The sequence below is a fragment of the Apium graveolens genome, chromosome 9, assembly GCF_009905375.1.
Source record: "Apium graveolens cultivar Ventura chromosome 9, ASM990537v1, whole genome shotgun sequence".
Taxonomy (NCBI): Eukaryota; Viridiplantae; Streptophyta; class Magnoliopsida; order Apiales; family Apiaceae; genus Apium; species Apium graveolens.
The window spans coordinates 213704676-213721711 of record NC_133655.1 but is presented as its reverse complement, the minus strand read 5'-3'; positions in this window follow the sequence as shown (position 1 = coordinate 213721711).

Below are 17036 nucleotides of genomic sequence, written 5' to 3'. Positions count from 1 at the left end.
CTTACTTCTAGATCGATATCTTATCTTTAGTTTAAATGTATTCAAGATTATCTTATCATTCAAATAATAACAAACCAGTCGTGAGACTTGGTCAAGATTGTTCATTAAATTTAAAAGTTAACTTAATCTATAAATACAGCTGGATATACTTTCTTTTGAGATTGACCCACGAAATATACACCATACCATCTGAAAAATGCAACTTTGCATTCTTTGCATATCTTTTTATTGAGCTCTAATGTATTCACATATATCTATATACATAGAGGTCATAATTTTAGTTGTAATTTTTATTTTTAAACTTACATTGTTCAAGGTGTAAACATTTATTTGTGAGTAGTTGAGTTTGGATAATCAGGGTTTGGGGAGTAAGATTGCTAGAGAAGGCCATACAGGTTTGGTAGAGGGCTTAGAGGAAATTTTACACAAGGGAACATGTGTTATCAGAAAGCTGCTATCAGGAAAAAGGGATAAAGGAAGATATATGCTATTCCCAGTGGACTAACAATGAGATTTACAGAAGGGGGGTTGAATGTAAATCTCAAAACTTTTTCAAGTTTTGAGCAGTTTCTAAGGCTAAGTGTTTTTGAGAGCAAGTGTGTGTGAATTGTTTGAAGCTAATGCAGACAGATATATATTCAAACACAAATGTAAAGAACACAGAGAACTTAAAAACTTTTCTGGTGGATTTGTTGTTCCACCAGAGATGTGTTATTTCAGAAAATCTGTGATTCAAAGAATTAAATCACAACTGCTTCCTAGTACAAACTAGATGATTTTCTCTCTGGATTTTTCTAAACAGCTCTGGAAAATTCATACCTAATTACTAGATGCTACTTCGTTTATATATTACCAAGTTTACAAGTGAAGACAAAACTGTAAAATATAATTAAAAAGGCTCTTCACATGTTTCTTCTTCATTTCTCTATCCAATGCAATTTAGGCTTAGCTGTTGATCTTTGAATACTTCCTTGTTTGCACCAGAATGGAAATGCTGCATTTTCTTGATTCCTCCTAGAGGCTTCCACATTCCAGTTTGTCGCTGTCAACCCATGTGCCTCTGTCAGCTTATGAATTGTCACTATCAACTGCTAATGAACTAAGCATCCGTTGAAGCTTTCATCCGTTGATGCCTTATCCGTTGAGGCTTTATCCGTTGAAGCTTTATCCGTTGATGCATTATCAGTTGAAGTCTTTATCCGTTGAAGCACTTATCCGTTGATGGATATTATCCGTTGAAGCATTAGAGACATCCGTTGAAGCTTTGTTTCTTATCCGTTGAAGGTCTTCAATATCAGTTGATACTTCTTCACTTATACAAAATTACAAGGCATGAAATATTTACAATTAGCCCTCCTATTTGCATATCCACTAGTAGTCAACATGACTGATACTTTCCTACAACATCTAAGAATTACAACTTGAATCCAGAGAATGAAATGTGCTACAATACTAAACTTATTGCTAAGTAAAGCTACTCCTTCAACGGATAGCCAAGATGGTCTTATCCGTTGAGGCTACAAACACTAGATCTCTACTTAAGTGTTTTGTTTAACTTATCATCAAACTAATACACATATTCTCAACAATCTCCCCCTATTTATGTCTACTAGAACTGTAGGCATAAATTTGGGTATAGCTTGATGATAACAAAATACTTGACAAATATATTAACTGTAATAAAGCAGAAATTCAAAAGTGCTGCAAAAATGTGTATGCTGAGATGGAATTGAAGAATTACATTGTTTCCAAGGGTGCTCCTTTAGCCTGAGCAGATTAATTTCTTTTCCTTTGATCCCTTATTTTCTTTCCTAGCCTCCTGTCATTCTCCTCTATTTGAAGTTGAAGTTGTCTGTAGAACTCAGCTTCATCTTCTTCATTGATGTCCAACTTAGATTGCATATCCTTGAGAGTTTCATTACTGGCAATCTTGAGCTGATCTTCAAGTCTGAAAAATCTTCTGACTCCTTTGTTGTCTCTGAACTCCATCAACCAATGAGGTGATTTGTGAACTGTAGTTCCTCTTTCTTGAATGAGTAATGTTCTAGGCAAGGCATTGGGCTCCCACCAAGTTTTCCTTATGTTGGCAATCTTGTTGAGAATCTCAGTATTGGCAGTCCTAGTAAAGCCAGAATCCCTTTGTATGGCTGAGTATACTCTAACCAAGGTAGAGTAGCCTTCATTCAGAATCCTGTAGAGAGGCCAAGTTCTTTCCCCACTTCCTTTGTATTTGAACACTAGTCTTTCTGGTAGCTGTCTGTAGGCAGCTATTCCCCTTACTTCCTCCAGCTCATCCAGATAGAGTTCAATGTCTGAAAATTCTTTTATGTCACAAATATGAACATAATCATCCTTAGAGGCTTGTGGCTTAGGCTTAGGCTTCTGAGTGAATTTGATTGAGGTTTTAGAGGGTGTTGATTTGATTTTTCTTTTCTGCTTCTTTGATGGTGGAGAAGAGGTTAAGAAGGTGGGCAATTTGATGGTGTCCCAATCAGTTGGTTCCTCCTTAGGAATGATTGTTTCACCATGAATGTTTATGAAGGGGTCAGACACAATGGGTTCAGGAATAGAAGGTAGTGGTTTGGATTTTGATTGGGTTTCTTCAGTCTCATCTACCATCTTTCTCTTTGCATTGGCCTTCTTTCTGTTCCCTTTCTGCCATTCCTCTCTTTCCTTACTTCTTTCTTCCATATCATTATCAACCATGTCCCCCATACCTTCATCTTCACTTTTGTCTTCAATTTCTTTCTTTTCTTCAGCTTGGCTTGACTTTAGCTGTTTTTCAAGCTTTGCTTGTGCTCTTTTGTCAGCCTTTAGCTTTTTGGCTTCTTCCTTCAACCTTCTGGTTTCTTCCCTCTTGGCTATTGAGAATTTGGGATGACCTTGCATCACACAAATACTCTTTCCCTCTCTAAAGATAATAGCCATGTTTCTCCTTACAGCCACATCCATGGTCTCTTTGTGCTTTATGATACTTCCACCCAAAACCTTGTCTTCATCAGGCTTTGAAAGAGGAAAATCCACTTCTTTCATCGGAGCAAGGCTTAGAGGATTCTTTGTAGAGTCCTTATTGGATCTGTTGTTGGGCTTGAGAACCATAGGTTTCAGATTCTTGGAAGAAGTCTCTCCAACCTTATTCCTCCTTACTGGCTTGAGCTCCATAATAATTGGTTCCACCTTTGTGCTATGCTTCACAGATTGTGATTTAGAAGTTGTAGAACCAAAAATTTGTTGTATCTTTTCGTCAATTTTCCTCCTTTGCTCTTTGACTTGCAATTCAGCTGCTGCTATCTGGATTAGATCAATTCCATCAAGCTTTCCTTTGATTTGAATAGTTGGAGAAGTGGTGATGGCAGGAACTAGCACTTGAGATATTTGAACTGTTGTTGATGGCTCTCCTTCCCCTTCCCCTTTATTCTCCCCCTTTTTATTATCATCAAGGGTAGGGGTCAAGCCTTGTGCTTTTGCCAGCTGCATTAGTAGATTTGTCTGAGTTTGTTGATCGTGAAAAATGGTGACCATAGACTCTTCAATGAGCTGAACTCTGTCTTCCAACCTGGCCAGCCTCTTGTCAGCATCAGATGTTTTCCTCAGTCTCCCCAACAAATCTTGCATAGTACCATAAGGCATGACTGAATCCATCTTCTCAGCATTGTAGGATTTCAGATCAGCAATGTCCTGCTTGAGTTCATCCACACTTAGATTCTGTTTGAAATGCTGCAACTGTAAGAGATGCAGAGAGTCCAGATGAGCTTGAAGAATTGCCTTGGTACCAGCATCTGTAGTCTCCTGAAGGGCCTTCTGAATAGTCATTACTTGCCTGACCAAAGTGACACCAAACTCTCCTGGTGTAGATGCCTTTTCCCATGCCCAATCAGGGAGATCTGGAACAGAACTTGGGCCTGCTTCTCCCCCTAAGTTCATGCTCTAATCCAAAGAATCAGAGTCATCATCATTAGAATTTACTCCAAATTCTTCAGATGGCTCACCAGCTTGAGAAGGCAGCCTGTTAACAGCAGCTTTGTCTCTGAGAAGAGATTCTGAAGTGTGTACAATGTTTAAAGTCTGTTCTGCCTCCACATTGCCCTGAGCAGCCAATAATTGATAGGCTGGAACAGGGTGAGTAAAAGTGTCAGCATCCAAGGAAATGTTATCAATTACAGCTTTGTAATGTTGCTGAAATTGTCTTTCCTTTTCTGCATCATCCACTATCATTGACTCACTAGTAATGGCTGGATCCACCCTTATAGCTTCTGTACCTGCCTTTCTCTCATTTTCTCTATTTTCTTGCATCAGGGGCTCCCACTGGCTCACACACACCCTCACACCCTTACCCTCACCTTCTAAGGTGGCACTCCCCTCACTCACTTTTGCCATGCTGGAAGAAATAGCATGCATATGGTGACTCTCAACCTCTCCTTTTGCCTGGGAGCAACCCAGCCTCTCATTTATATTATCACTCCTTTCCCTCAAACCTAAAAGTGATTGTACAGTAACCATGTCCTCTACAGTTGGAATTGTGTCTGTTATATGTGTAGAGACCATCAACGGATAGGGAGTATCCGTTGGAGTGGAAACTGATGGTATCAACGGATAACTGCTGTTAAGCTTATCCGTCGAAGAACAACCACTTGTCAACGGATGAGAGATATCCGTTGAAGAAGGAAAAGATGTAGATATAGAAAGTGACATAATTGTTGAATCTGTGTGAATTGATTTTAAGTGAGGTGACACAGATTCTTCAACCATATCTGAAAGAATTGGCTGATGATCCAATAAATCATCTAAAAGATGATGATCATCAGGTTTTGAGTGGAGCTCCTCCCTGAGTTTTAATGAGGGAGAATCAGGAATTGATGTGAATATCATATCCACATCCATAGAGGGTGATGGAGAGTTTGATGATTGATGTGTTTCTATTATGAGAGAATGGGGCTGCGACTCCACATTTGATGGAATCACATCAAGCTGAATTTGAGAAGGCAAAGATACAGGTGGATGTATCTGTGCTGTGTGTGCCCCTTGTGTGGAAACTAGGGTATTGGCCTTCTTCTTCCTTGAAAAGGCTTTGATTGGTGAATGTGTGGCTTCAGTGTCCCTCCCTCTTTTGTTCTGTGTCCCTGGTTGGGGACTATTTTCAATAGTTGCACCCTTTTGGGAGGATGCAACTAGGGATGTGTTTGACTCCTTTTGAACCACCACAGTCTTTTGAGAGACTGTGGCTTGGCTGGCTGGGGTACCACTCACCTCTCCCACCTTATCCTGGGGGGTTTCTTGATGTTCACCCCTTCCCTCACCACTCACACCCTGTTCACTCCCTTCAGGGTTTATGGTAGTTGTTACAACTGTTGTCTTTTGAGAGACAACATAGGTGGTTTTCTTTGACTTGTGTTTTGAAATTTTAGTTTTGGTGGCTTTGGTAGGAACCTGTTTGGACAAAGACACAGATTCCATTGCCACAATGGAAGGCAAAGAAATAATGGGGTTGGAAATAGTAGGAGTTATAGAAGTGTTTACCTCACTTACCTGTGGTGCATTCATGATTGGCAAATATACCAATGACACCTGGCTGTTGAGGTTCATTCTCAAAAGGTCTGCAAGGACCCTTTTCTCTTGTGCCCAGCATTTGAGTTTATTGTTCTCATTTGATATAACCAATCCTTCAGCAACATGGTTAGCCAATAACATAAAGAATCTAGCATAGTAGATGTTATGTGGTCTATTAGCTTTGTTACCTAATCTGGAACCTAATTCTTGCATGACACAGTTGCTAAAATTAAAGTACCTATCAGAAACTAGCATATAGAGCATATTAACAAGAGATGAAGTTATGGCATCAAAATTGCTAATCTTCCCAGAGAAAACCTTGATAAAGGCATCTCCAAGAAAACTCCATTCTTTCCTAAGGCCCTTCCTTCTAATACTACCTAAACTAGTAGAATCAAAAGCATAGCCTATGGAATCTAACATAGCAGATACATCTTTATCAGTGTATGGTGTCATGGCATTATTCTCAGGCAACTTAAAGCAAGACTGTATATCATCACAGTTAATGCAATAATCCTTACCTTTGAGAGAGAAGGTAATAGTCATATCTGTGGAGTTGAACTCTGCAGTTGTCCAAATCTCCTCAATCACCTCACAGTAGATGGTTGGGGCTTCCAGCATTGCATAGCTTAGTTTGCAGTTTTTGATGAAGTCCATCATCTTGTGATAATCGGAATGGGCTTCATTCTTTTCAACCAAGGCTACGAAATTATTCTTTTCATAAACAAATCCAGATTGAGACATAATTTTGACTACTGGTGCCATTGTTGTGAGTAGAGGTTGCAGAGAAAAACTTGAGAATTTTGGGAGAGAAGGAGAATAAAAATTGCAAGAAAGCGTAAAGTGAAAATAAGAATTCAATGGGCTTTTATACTTTCTTGAATTAAAACGTAAATAAAATGATTAAATGATACTTTTGAATAAATTACAGCCGTTTAAGAATAAAGAAAACTGTAGAAATTCTGAAAACTTCCTTTAATACAAATATATACAACAATGTATATCTGTATCAACGGTTAAGTAAAAGAATCAACGGCTGTGACTCACTTAAAGTAACTGATGTGACACTTCAACGAATAAGGTAAATAGTTATCCGTTGATGATCAACACTATTTTATTCGTTGAGGGATAAAATTACCAGAAATGTATTTGTCTTTCAACGGATAATGAACATCCGTTGATAGAATAATTTTGGTTTTCAACGGATAGAGAATATCCGTTGATAGAATAAGTCTTACTTAAAGCCAACTTTGTTCTTGCAGCAAATTCATTTCAGGCTTCAAGGCAGATTATATAGAGGACATAAATTTATGAATAATTAAGCATACCTAGCTCACTTACTAATCTTGTGAATGTTGATTCATCAAGTGGCTTGGTAAATATGTCTGCAATCTGCTTTTCACTTGGAACAAAATAAAGTTCCACTGTACCTTTCATCACATGTTCCCTAATGAAGTGGTACTTGATGTCAATGTGCTTGGTTCTTGAGTGCTGCACTGGATTTTCAGTAATGGCAATGGCACTTGTGTTGTCACAGAAAATAGGAATTTTGTCAACAGTTAGTCCAAAGTCAAATAGTTGATTCCTCATCCATAGTATCTGTACACAGCAACTACCAGCAGCAATGTACTCAGCTTCAGCTGTTGATGTGGAAACAGAATTTTGCTTCTTGCTGAACCATGACACAAGCTTGTTCCCTAGAAATTGACAGGTACCAGTTGTGCTTTTCCTGTCTATTTTGCAGCCTGCATAATCTGCATCTGAGTAGCCAATTAGATCAAACCCAGACTCTCTAGGGTACCAAATTCCTAGATTTGGAGTCCCTTTGAGATATCTGAAGATTCTTTTAATAGCCACTAAGTGAGATTCTTTAGGGTCAACTTCAAATCTAGCACAGAGACATGTAGAAAACATTATATCAGGTCTACTAGCAGTTAAATATAAAAGTGAGCCAACCATGCCTCTATAACTTGAAATGTCCACAGACTTTTCAGCCTTGTTTAATTCAAGCTTGGTGGCAGTGGCCATGGGAGTTTTTGCAGATGAACAGTCCATTAAGTCAAACTTCTTTAAAAGATCATAAATATATTTAGTTTGACTAATGAAAATTCACTACACCATAAAATGCCTACTGTAACACCAAAAAAACGTTGCATTAGGGGGTAAATATGTTGCTCTTGACCCACTTTTAAGCTAAGGTAACATTTTCTTAAAGATAGGTTTTTTCATGTTGCCTTAGGGGTCTAAGGTAACATCTTTGGTGCCTAAGGCAACATTGTGTTTTAACTTGTTTATATGTTGCCTTAGCTTGCTAATGCAACAGAAAGAGAGATCAGTTGTAACTTATTTTTTATGTTACCTTAGAGTTTTAAAATGTTTTTAAAAAATGGGCCCCACGGGGGGACCCACTAGCTGACATGGCAAGTGTGGGACCCACAGTGCTGAGTTATCTTGATGACGTGGCAAGTGAGCCCATAGATCCTAATGTAACACTTTAAAAAGTTGTTGTAACACTATAACTAGCCTAATGAAATGTTTTAATTATACTATGGTAATAGTTTAGGAGGCTATTGTAACACTTTAGCACAAAAAAATTGAAATGCTTATTCTGTAAACTGAAGAATCCCAATTATACAAATTCATGACTGCAAAAAATGCATCCAACCCAAACATTAAACTAGTTCACATTCTTTACTTAACAACAGCCAAAAATTATACATTTTAAAAAAACTACTAGAAGCTAATGCTTGAATTTGCTTCACTTTATCCTCGACTCCACCATCCGGACCTTTCCCTTGCAGAGAAGAGTTTTCTTTTAGGTGAGAAGCCAAAAATATCATGAAGAACTTCGTTGTCCTGTTTCCATGAAAGTACTTTGTAATAAAAACCTTTAATCATTTATAACTCAACAGAACAGCCAACAAAATCACCTGCAAGAAAATGCAAGAAAATCACCTGCAAGAAAATGCTTCAGAATATTGAGCTATTCAAGGCAAGCAGAAATGAGGTCTGAGAAAATATAGAGATTAACAGATCAAGAAACCTCCATCAATAAGCAAAAGATGAATCTGTATTAGTTGAGACCAAGTCGTTGTGTTTAAGGACTCCCCACCAATCTTTATTGATGTCTCTGGACTATAACCATCCTGGTTAATCAAACCACATATCAATAAATCAGCCTTTACTCACTTAAAAGAATAAAGAGATAAAGAAGTGGTAAATAAAAAACCTCTAGATAGCCCAATATATCACGGAATACGTTGCGCTGATTGTTGAGATCTTTCTTTGCAGAACCTTTCAGTTAATGTTTATGCATATGGTACGTGTTTAGAAAAAGAAGTGTACGACTATTAAATTATTGATTGACAAAATAAAATTAGCAAGTTTAATACTAAACGATTAAACAATCAACATTTTATGAACACTAGTGTAATTAACAGCACAAACTAAAAATGAGCAACAAATGCTTCTTTTCGTTGCCGTAGTTAATACATTTCGTCAAATAAAAATGAGCCTGGCACATAAAGTATATAAGGTAATTTAAGTTTAAAAGTTTTAACATTGCAATTTCCATATTAAAACAAAACATAAAGGTTAACTTAGAAGAGTTCATATATGTTATCCGTCATACTGCTCAACTCCTAGAGCTACAATATAACTTCATAGTTCTTGTTCACTTGACAAGAGTTCACTAGTTAATAGGCTATATGAAACTTGATACTTTAAAATATGTAAACACATGTAAAGAGTGACACTTCCAAATGACGGAGCATTTTTCTTGTGCAAGTGAGGATGGTATACGTTATTTTATCATTGATAGCTAATGCTTTGACCCTCCTTTTCAATTACCAGAGGAAAACTAGCCTAGTTTGACCTGGATATAATTTTAGTTCTTAGTTGACCATAATTTCTGCAGGAATCCCTAACGCATTGACCAGTGATGTTCCTACCATGGCAGATAAAACACCTATTAGGATCACTGAACTTTTCTAATGATATAACTAGAAGAACTCAATAGTATAATGATTTAATAGAAGAACTTTTCTAATGATTTAATGGTTACCAATGTTGCAGGCAGGTGCATACCTGTCCTAAGTAGCTTAGTTGTTCACAAGCTAGCCTCCTCTTAACAGGTAAAGTGGTTTTTTTTACTTTCAACAGCTAAACCAAACTGCACTTCAGTTCCCTGATGATGTTATGGTAATCAGCTTGGAGTTAATGATGCTTCAGCAGATCATATATTGAACATATGCTGATAATTGTAGAACAATCTAAAAAAACAATCAGGTTTATCAAATTGATCATGGGGCTAAAAAGGGTAATGATGTGTTACCTGAGCTAGTGCTTGAATTGTTATGGTAATCAATATTTGATGCATAAGAAGCATGCAGGAGATCACTGTAACATGCAGAAATGACTTATTAAATAGTCCGTACGACTGTACCGAGTAAATAAGATCGTCACATAACTATTACTAACATTCATTAGTTTGCTGCAAATTAAAAAAGTCACTGTTAAGTCCAGCTCCTGAAGTGATTAAAAAGAAGTCATTTTTTCTTCCTAATACTACACAGTTGTTGCATCAACTTAAGTATATGCCTAACATACACATGCACCCTGAACAAATTTAACTTAACCAGTTTTGTAAGGCATATACCAGAATCTTGGATGGTTTCTAATATATATGCCCCTTGCAGTGGAGTAGTAGTGACTATAATTCCCAAGTTGTGTGCTTTAAAATTTTGATCTTGCTCATATCTTAGGCAATAATTCTTAAGAACATATGTGAGAGCCTGATTCATACTTAGCGGACACATGTGAGGCAATAATTTTGATCTTGCACACATCTTAGCTGATCAATATATGTAATTTTATAAATTAAATTTATTACATAACATATAACAACTCTATCTTTTAATATCAGCTGGTAGAATGCAACGTACACAAGTTTGCCACGACATGATTTCTCGAAGTTTATGTTAACTGTTGGAATAGAAAAAACAAAAAAGTATTTTTCAAAGCTGACCTGCACCAGAAATAATCCCTTGTGGAGTTACAATATGCTTGCTAGCTATCCAGTAGTGGTCATGAGGAAGGAGGCTGCGATCTCTCAGAGAGGGCTGCTGAATAGAAGTTAAATATCTTCAGCATAGTATGAAAATACACAAGATAAAGCAACTCAAACTGCTAAGCTACATTGCTACCATGGCAGGATGGTCAGACCTACACCTACTAGGTCAATAGATTTGCCACCATGCTGATATGAACAATTTGCAGGGTGCCCTCCAAATATTAACATGGAGTATTATATAATAACATGTATAAAGTAGTATACACGAAACTGCCTTTAACAGATAATACATGGGCAGATTAGCACAAAACTGCCTTGAACAGGAACAAATTAGCACGAAAATAACAGAGTGAATAATAGACAACAATTAATCTCAAGTGCAGCAACAGTCAAAGTTAAAAAAAACCATCGACTGCCTCATAATGTAGGAAAGGTAAATGTTGGATCAACCAATAATCACAGAAATGGCAAGTTTTCTAGAGTTAAATTGTTAAACACTAATCTAGCATTCAGAAATAACCAACCCTTTTCAAATCATTGAACTTCTTAGAGTTGCTTCCCTGTCCATCCCAAAATTCTAAAGCTAAATAATTACATTATTAATTTCTTCATTCTGCATTAGATCGTATTATTACTGTTTACGAGACAAACCGAACCTAAGCCTACTCTGTTTTCCTACACTTAACCGAACCTAAGTCAAATAACAAAAACATCAACACACACAACACGGTATGGTTTACTCCATAGTACTACGTCTACATAATATCCATTTTACTAGCTTTTGGGTAGGGTCAGGACAATATTATAACATCATACACAACAAATCACTCGATCAAAAATTACAAAAACTTTAAATCAACAAAACCCATAACAGAACAAACAATCACAATTAAGCAAGCATCCCATTTCAATAAACATACAACATAGCTAAACTAAAATTAAAATATACTTGTTCCGTATGATTCTTAAGCTCCTATATCTCCTTTCCACTTTCCTCAGCAAATTTCGCCACTTCCGCTTTAAAACTCTCCATTTCCTTCATTTCAAACGCAAAAAACCTCTCCTTCTCTTTATCCAACTCCTCGATCTCTTCACTCTTCAAAACCGTAGTTTTCAACAAAATGAGTTATAACCAAATGAATTCAATAAGTGCATCTCAGCCAACAACTATAACAATGTTATTACGAGAAACAGCTAAATCGACAAATAAAAAAACCAAAAACAACCTGAATTGTTGCGAAATGTCTGTATATTCAGAATCAAGGAGATCAATTCGAGATTTAATCGACAAAATAACGAAATACTTAGAAGCAATCTGTTGTTGGAGATTCAAACACCGATGATCGGCTAATTGAATTGAAGATTATGGAAGCTAACAGTTGAGATATGAGAGAGAGATGAGTGTACTCGAAATTTGGGTGGCCGTCGGATACAAGAACCAGAGAGATGGTTGGAGTTTGAGATTTGAGAGAGGATTGTGTGAGTTTAGGGTTATTGAAAATTTGGGCGGCCTTTTACCCAAAATTTGGGCGGTCTTTTAGTTAAAATTTTGCCCCGTTTTACAAAAATTTTACTGCCCAAAAAGTTTTATAAAATATTTTATGTTTTATTTTTTTAATAAATAAAAATTCAGTTATTATTTTATAAAAAAATTATTACTTATTTCTATTTATTTATTTTTAAGAATTCGTATATATATATACATATATATATATATATATATATTATTTTTAAAACTTTTATATTAATGCTCATCTTAAAACATGAGAAATTTAAATTATTTTTAATTTTTATTACTTTTAAAGTTCAATTTTTAAGTTTTTTAATTTACTACTTTTAAAAGTTCCTATTTAAAATTTCATTAAATATTTATTATATCCACATGTGACTCATTTATTAAATTTGTATATCACCTTAAGTATTCTTATAAAATTAAGATTTAATTTAAAAAAATATTATATATATGTATTAATACTCTAAGGTAACATTTTGACAAGAATGTTACAAGCTGCAACACTTTTTACCTAGTGCAACATCACATTTTTGGCTAAGGTAACACAAAAAATACAATGTTAGATTAGCTCATGAGTATCATATCTAGGGTAACATATTAGGTAACATTCTTGAAGAGGGGCGTTGTGATAGGCCATCTATGGCGTAGTGATTCCACCACTAACTTGTTTAACTTGTAAACCAAGAAAATAAGTTAGCTCTTCCATCATGCTCATTTTATATTTACTTTGCATTAACTTAGCAAACTTTTTACAAAGCTTATCATCTGTAGATCCAAATATAATATCATCTATATAAATTTGAACAAGTATTGTAGAGCCATTAACATTTCTAAAGAAAAGAGTTTTGTCAACAGTACCTCTTGTGAAGTGATTATCTAGAAGGAATTTTGACAAAGTCTCATACCAGGCTCTAGGTGCTTGCTTTAGTCCATATAGTGCTTTCAACAGATAATACACATAGTCTGGAAAGTTTGGATCTTCAAACCCTGGAGGTTGGCTTACATAAACTTCTTCCTCCGATTCCCCATTCAGAAATGCACTCTTGACATCCATTTGATAGACTTTGAAATTGGCATGGGCTGCATAGGCTAGAAAAATTCTGATGGCCTCAAGTCTGGCAACTGGAGCAAATGTTTCATCAAAATCTATTCCCTCTTGTTGAGAATAGCCTTTAGCAACCAATCTGACTTTATTCCTTATGACAATGCCATTTTCATCCATCTTGTTTCTGAATACCCATTTAGTGTCAATAGAACTTTTGTTCTTTGGCTTGGGTACCAGCTTCCATACTTTGTTCCTCTCAAATTGGTTTAGCTCCTCTTGAATTGCTAAAATCCAATCTGGATCCAATAGAGCTTCTTCTACTCTCTTAGGTTCCTCGTGTGATAGAAAGTTACTATACAGACATTCATCTTGAGTAGCCCTTCTAGTTTGCACTTTAGATGTAGCATCACCAATGATCAGTTCAAAAGGGTGATTCTTGGTCCATTTCCTTTGAGGTGGTAGATTAGCTCTAGATGAGGTTGCCTCAGTATTGTCATGATGTGAGATAGAATGTTGATTGGTTGAAACTCCCCCTGAGTTGCTGATCCTTTGAAAGGAATTGGGAGCTCTATCAACTGATGAAGTGAATTGATTATCCGTTGACAGACTGTGATCAACGGATGCTTCATTATGAACTTCAACGGATGATACACTTTGTCTTTCAACGGATGCTGCATTGCTTCTTTCAACCGAAGCTGAATTATGACTTTCAACGGATGCAGCATTCTGTGCATTATCCAAAGGCAGATTTTAAATTCTTCTTGAGATGCCTTCTTCATCATTTTCATCTTCACTATCATCACAATATATCTCAATATTGTCAAATTTGAGTCCTTCATGATGTCCCTCATCTGTTAGTCCATCAATCCTTTTATCATCGAACACAACATGCACAGATTCCATGACAATGTTGGTTCTTAGATTGTAGACCCTATATGATTTCCAGCAGAATAACCAACAAATATTCCTTCATCAGCCTTTACATCAAACTTCCCTTTGTGATCAGATTGATTCCTTAAGATGTAACATTTGCAACCAAAGACATGCAGAAAGTTTAAAGTTGGTTTTCTTCTCTTGAATAATTGATAGCGAGTCATGCCTTTTGCCTGATTGATTAGAGAAATATTCTGAGTGTAACATGCACAGTTAACAGCCTCAGCCCAAAAGTAAGTTGGGAGTTTTGACTCTTCAAGCATTGTCCTTGCAGCTTCAATTAGTGATCTGTTCTTCCTTTTCACCACATCATTTTGTTGTGGAGTCCTTGGAGCTGAGAACTCATGCATGATCCCATTTTCTTCACAGAACAACTTCATGGTTGAATTCTTGAACTCAGTTCCATTGTCACTCCTAATATTCCTTACTTTGAAATCAGGATGATTGTTGACTTGCTTGATATGATTGATAATGATTTCACTAGCTTCATCCTTTGATCCAAGAAAATAAACCCAAGAAAAATTTGAGAAATCATCTACAATCACTAGGCAATATCTTTTTTTTGAAATTGACAATACATTGACTGGTCCAAAGAGATCCATGTGTAGCAGTTGTAATGGTTCATCTATTGCAGATTCAAGCTTCTTACTGAATGATACTTTCTTTTGCTTTCCTTTCTGACAAGCATCACACAGTCCATCCCTTGTGAATTCTACTAGAGGCATTCCTCTAACTAAGTCCTTTGACTAAATCATTCATTGTCTTGAAATTCAAATTGGACAGCTTCTTGTGCCATAGCCAACTTTCAACTGAGCTTGCTTTGCTAAGAAGACAAGTAATAGATTCTGCATCTGTAGAGTTGAAGTCAGCTAAGTACACATTCCCTTTTCTAACTCCAGTTAGAACCACTTTATTGTCCTTCTTACTTGTGACAATACAGGCTTCGGAATTGAAGGAAACAGTATTCCCTCTGTCACATAGTTGACTGATGCTCAATAAGTTGTGTTTGAGACCATCAACCAATGCAACTTCATCAATTATGACATTTTCTTTTGAAATCAAGCCATATCCCATAGTGAATCCTTTGCTGTCATCTCCAAAGGTTATGCTAGGGCCAGCTCTCTCCTTAAACTCTGTGAGCAGGGTGAAATCTCCTTTTATGTGTCTTGAACACCCACTGTCCAAGTACCATAGATTCCTTCTTTTTCCCAGCACATAAAAAAATCAATCAAGTTGATTTTGGTACCCAAGTTTCCTTGGGTCCAACCTTGTTAGTCTTTTTCCTATACTTCATTCCTCCTGCATCTTTTGACTTAGGTAACTTTGGGTCAACCTTGATCTCAGATGTGGTTGGTTGAAGTGTAGGGTTAGTCATAGAATCATTTAGCACATTTGATTGAATTTGATAAGGCATAGATTGTGCAAGCATGTTATTCCACATAGGCATATTGTATGACATTTGAGGCATACTAAATGCAGTAAAATAAGGATTATTAATATATGGCATGTTTGCAAAATGTTCATGGGGATTCTGATGAGACATAACATGCATGGCATGCAGAGGTGACATAGACATGTTAGGCATGGAGGGATTTGAAGGCATGTGAGCATTTTTAACAGATTTGCAATTATCAGATAGGTGATTAACAATTTTACAATGCACACAGCTTTTTCTAGGAGCATACCTATCAGGTGTGTAATTGTTATGTTTATTAATCCCTACCTTCCCATTTCTTTTAGACTTTCTTTTAGTTTCCTTCTTATCCTCAACCAACTTAAGCCTATTTTTAAACTGATCCAAAGTCATGTGTCCTATATTCACCTTACTGGCATCTTTGGATGTGCTAGCTCCTTCTTTGATAAAGTTCTTGAAAGTTGAATCATCCTTCTTATTGAGATTTTTATTTTTAAAGTTACTTGCCTGTTTTAATTGATGAGCCTTCAACGGATGCTCTTTTTCTTCCTTCAACGGATAACTTTCATCATCCGTTGATTCCACATCCATTGACAATCCATCAATTAATTCTAACTCCTTTTTGTTTTTCTTCCAGGCATCCTCACAGAATGATTCAATTCCCTGAACCTTGGTAATCTGAACACTAACATCCCTAGATGTTTTCCAGGCCTTGACTCCCTCTTGCTCACTTTTTAACTGTTTAGAAAGAATTTCTACTTTGTTAACAGCTTCTTCTAGTTCACTCTCAACAGTCAAGCATTTAAGTTTAATCTTTTCAAGCTCAATTACCTGATCCTCTAACACAGCATTCCTATCACTTAAAAACACATTATTCTCTTTGATCCTAGTGTTTTCTTTAGCTAGTGATTTAAGGGAAACACGCAAATGATATAATTCATTGGACATATCATTTATGGCTTCATTGCATTCATTTTTAGAAAGCTGAGAGAGATCAGTAGTAATTACCTGGTTGCTTGATGAACTAGTTTCATTTTCATCAGAATTAGCCATCAGGGCTAGGTTGACATATTCCATATCATCATCTTCATTGACTCCATCTGCTGCCCAATCATCTTTAGTGAGAAAAGCTCTTTCCTTTTATTTGAGCAAATCAAAGTACTTCTTTTTGTAATCAACTTGCTCAAATTTCTTCTTATCAGAGGTTGGCTTCCTACACTCACTTGCAAAGTGTCCACTAATGCCACAGTTATAACATTTGAACTTGGATTTGTCCACCATGTTTTTGTTTGGCTTAGTGAATTTTGTATTTTTCCTGAACTTCATCTTTGCAAACCTCCTGGACAGAAAAGCCAGATGTTCATCAACATCATCAGAGTCATCCTGACTGGAATTATTTTCATCCTCAGCTACTTGCTCTTTACCCTTGCTTGATTCTGATTTGCTTGTGCCAATTTTGAGACTTGGCATTGTCTTCTCCTCATTCCTGGCTTCAACCTTCTCACTGTCAGCT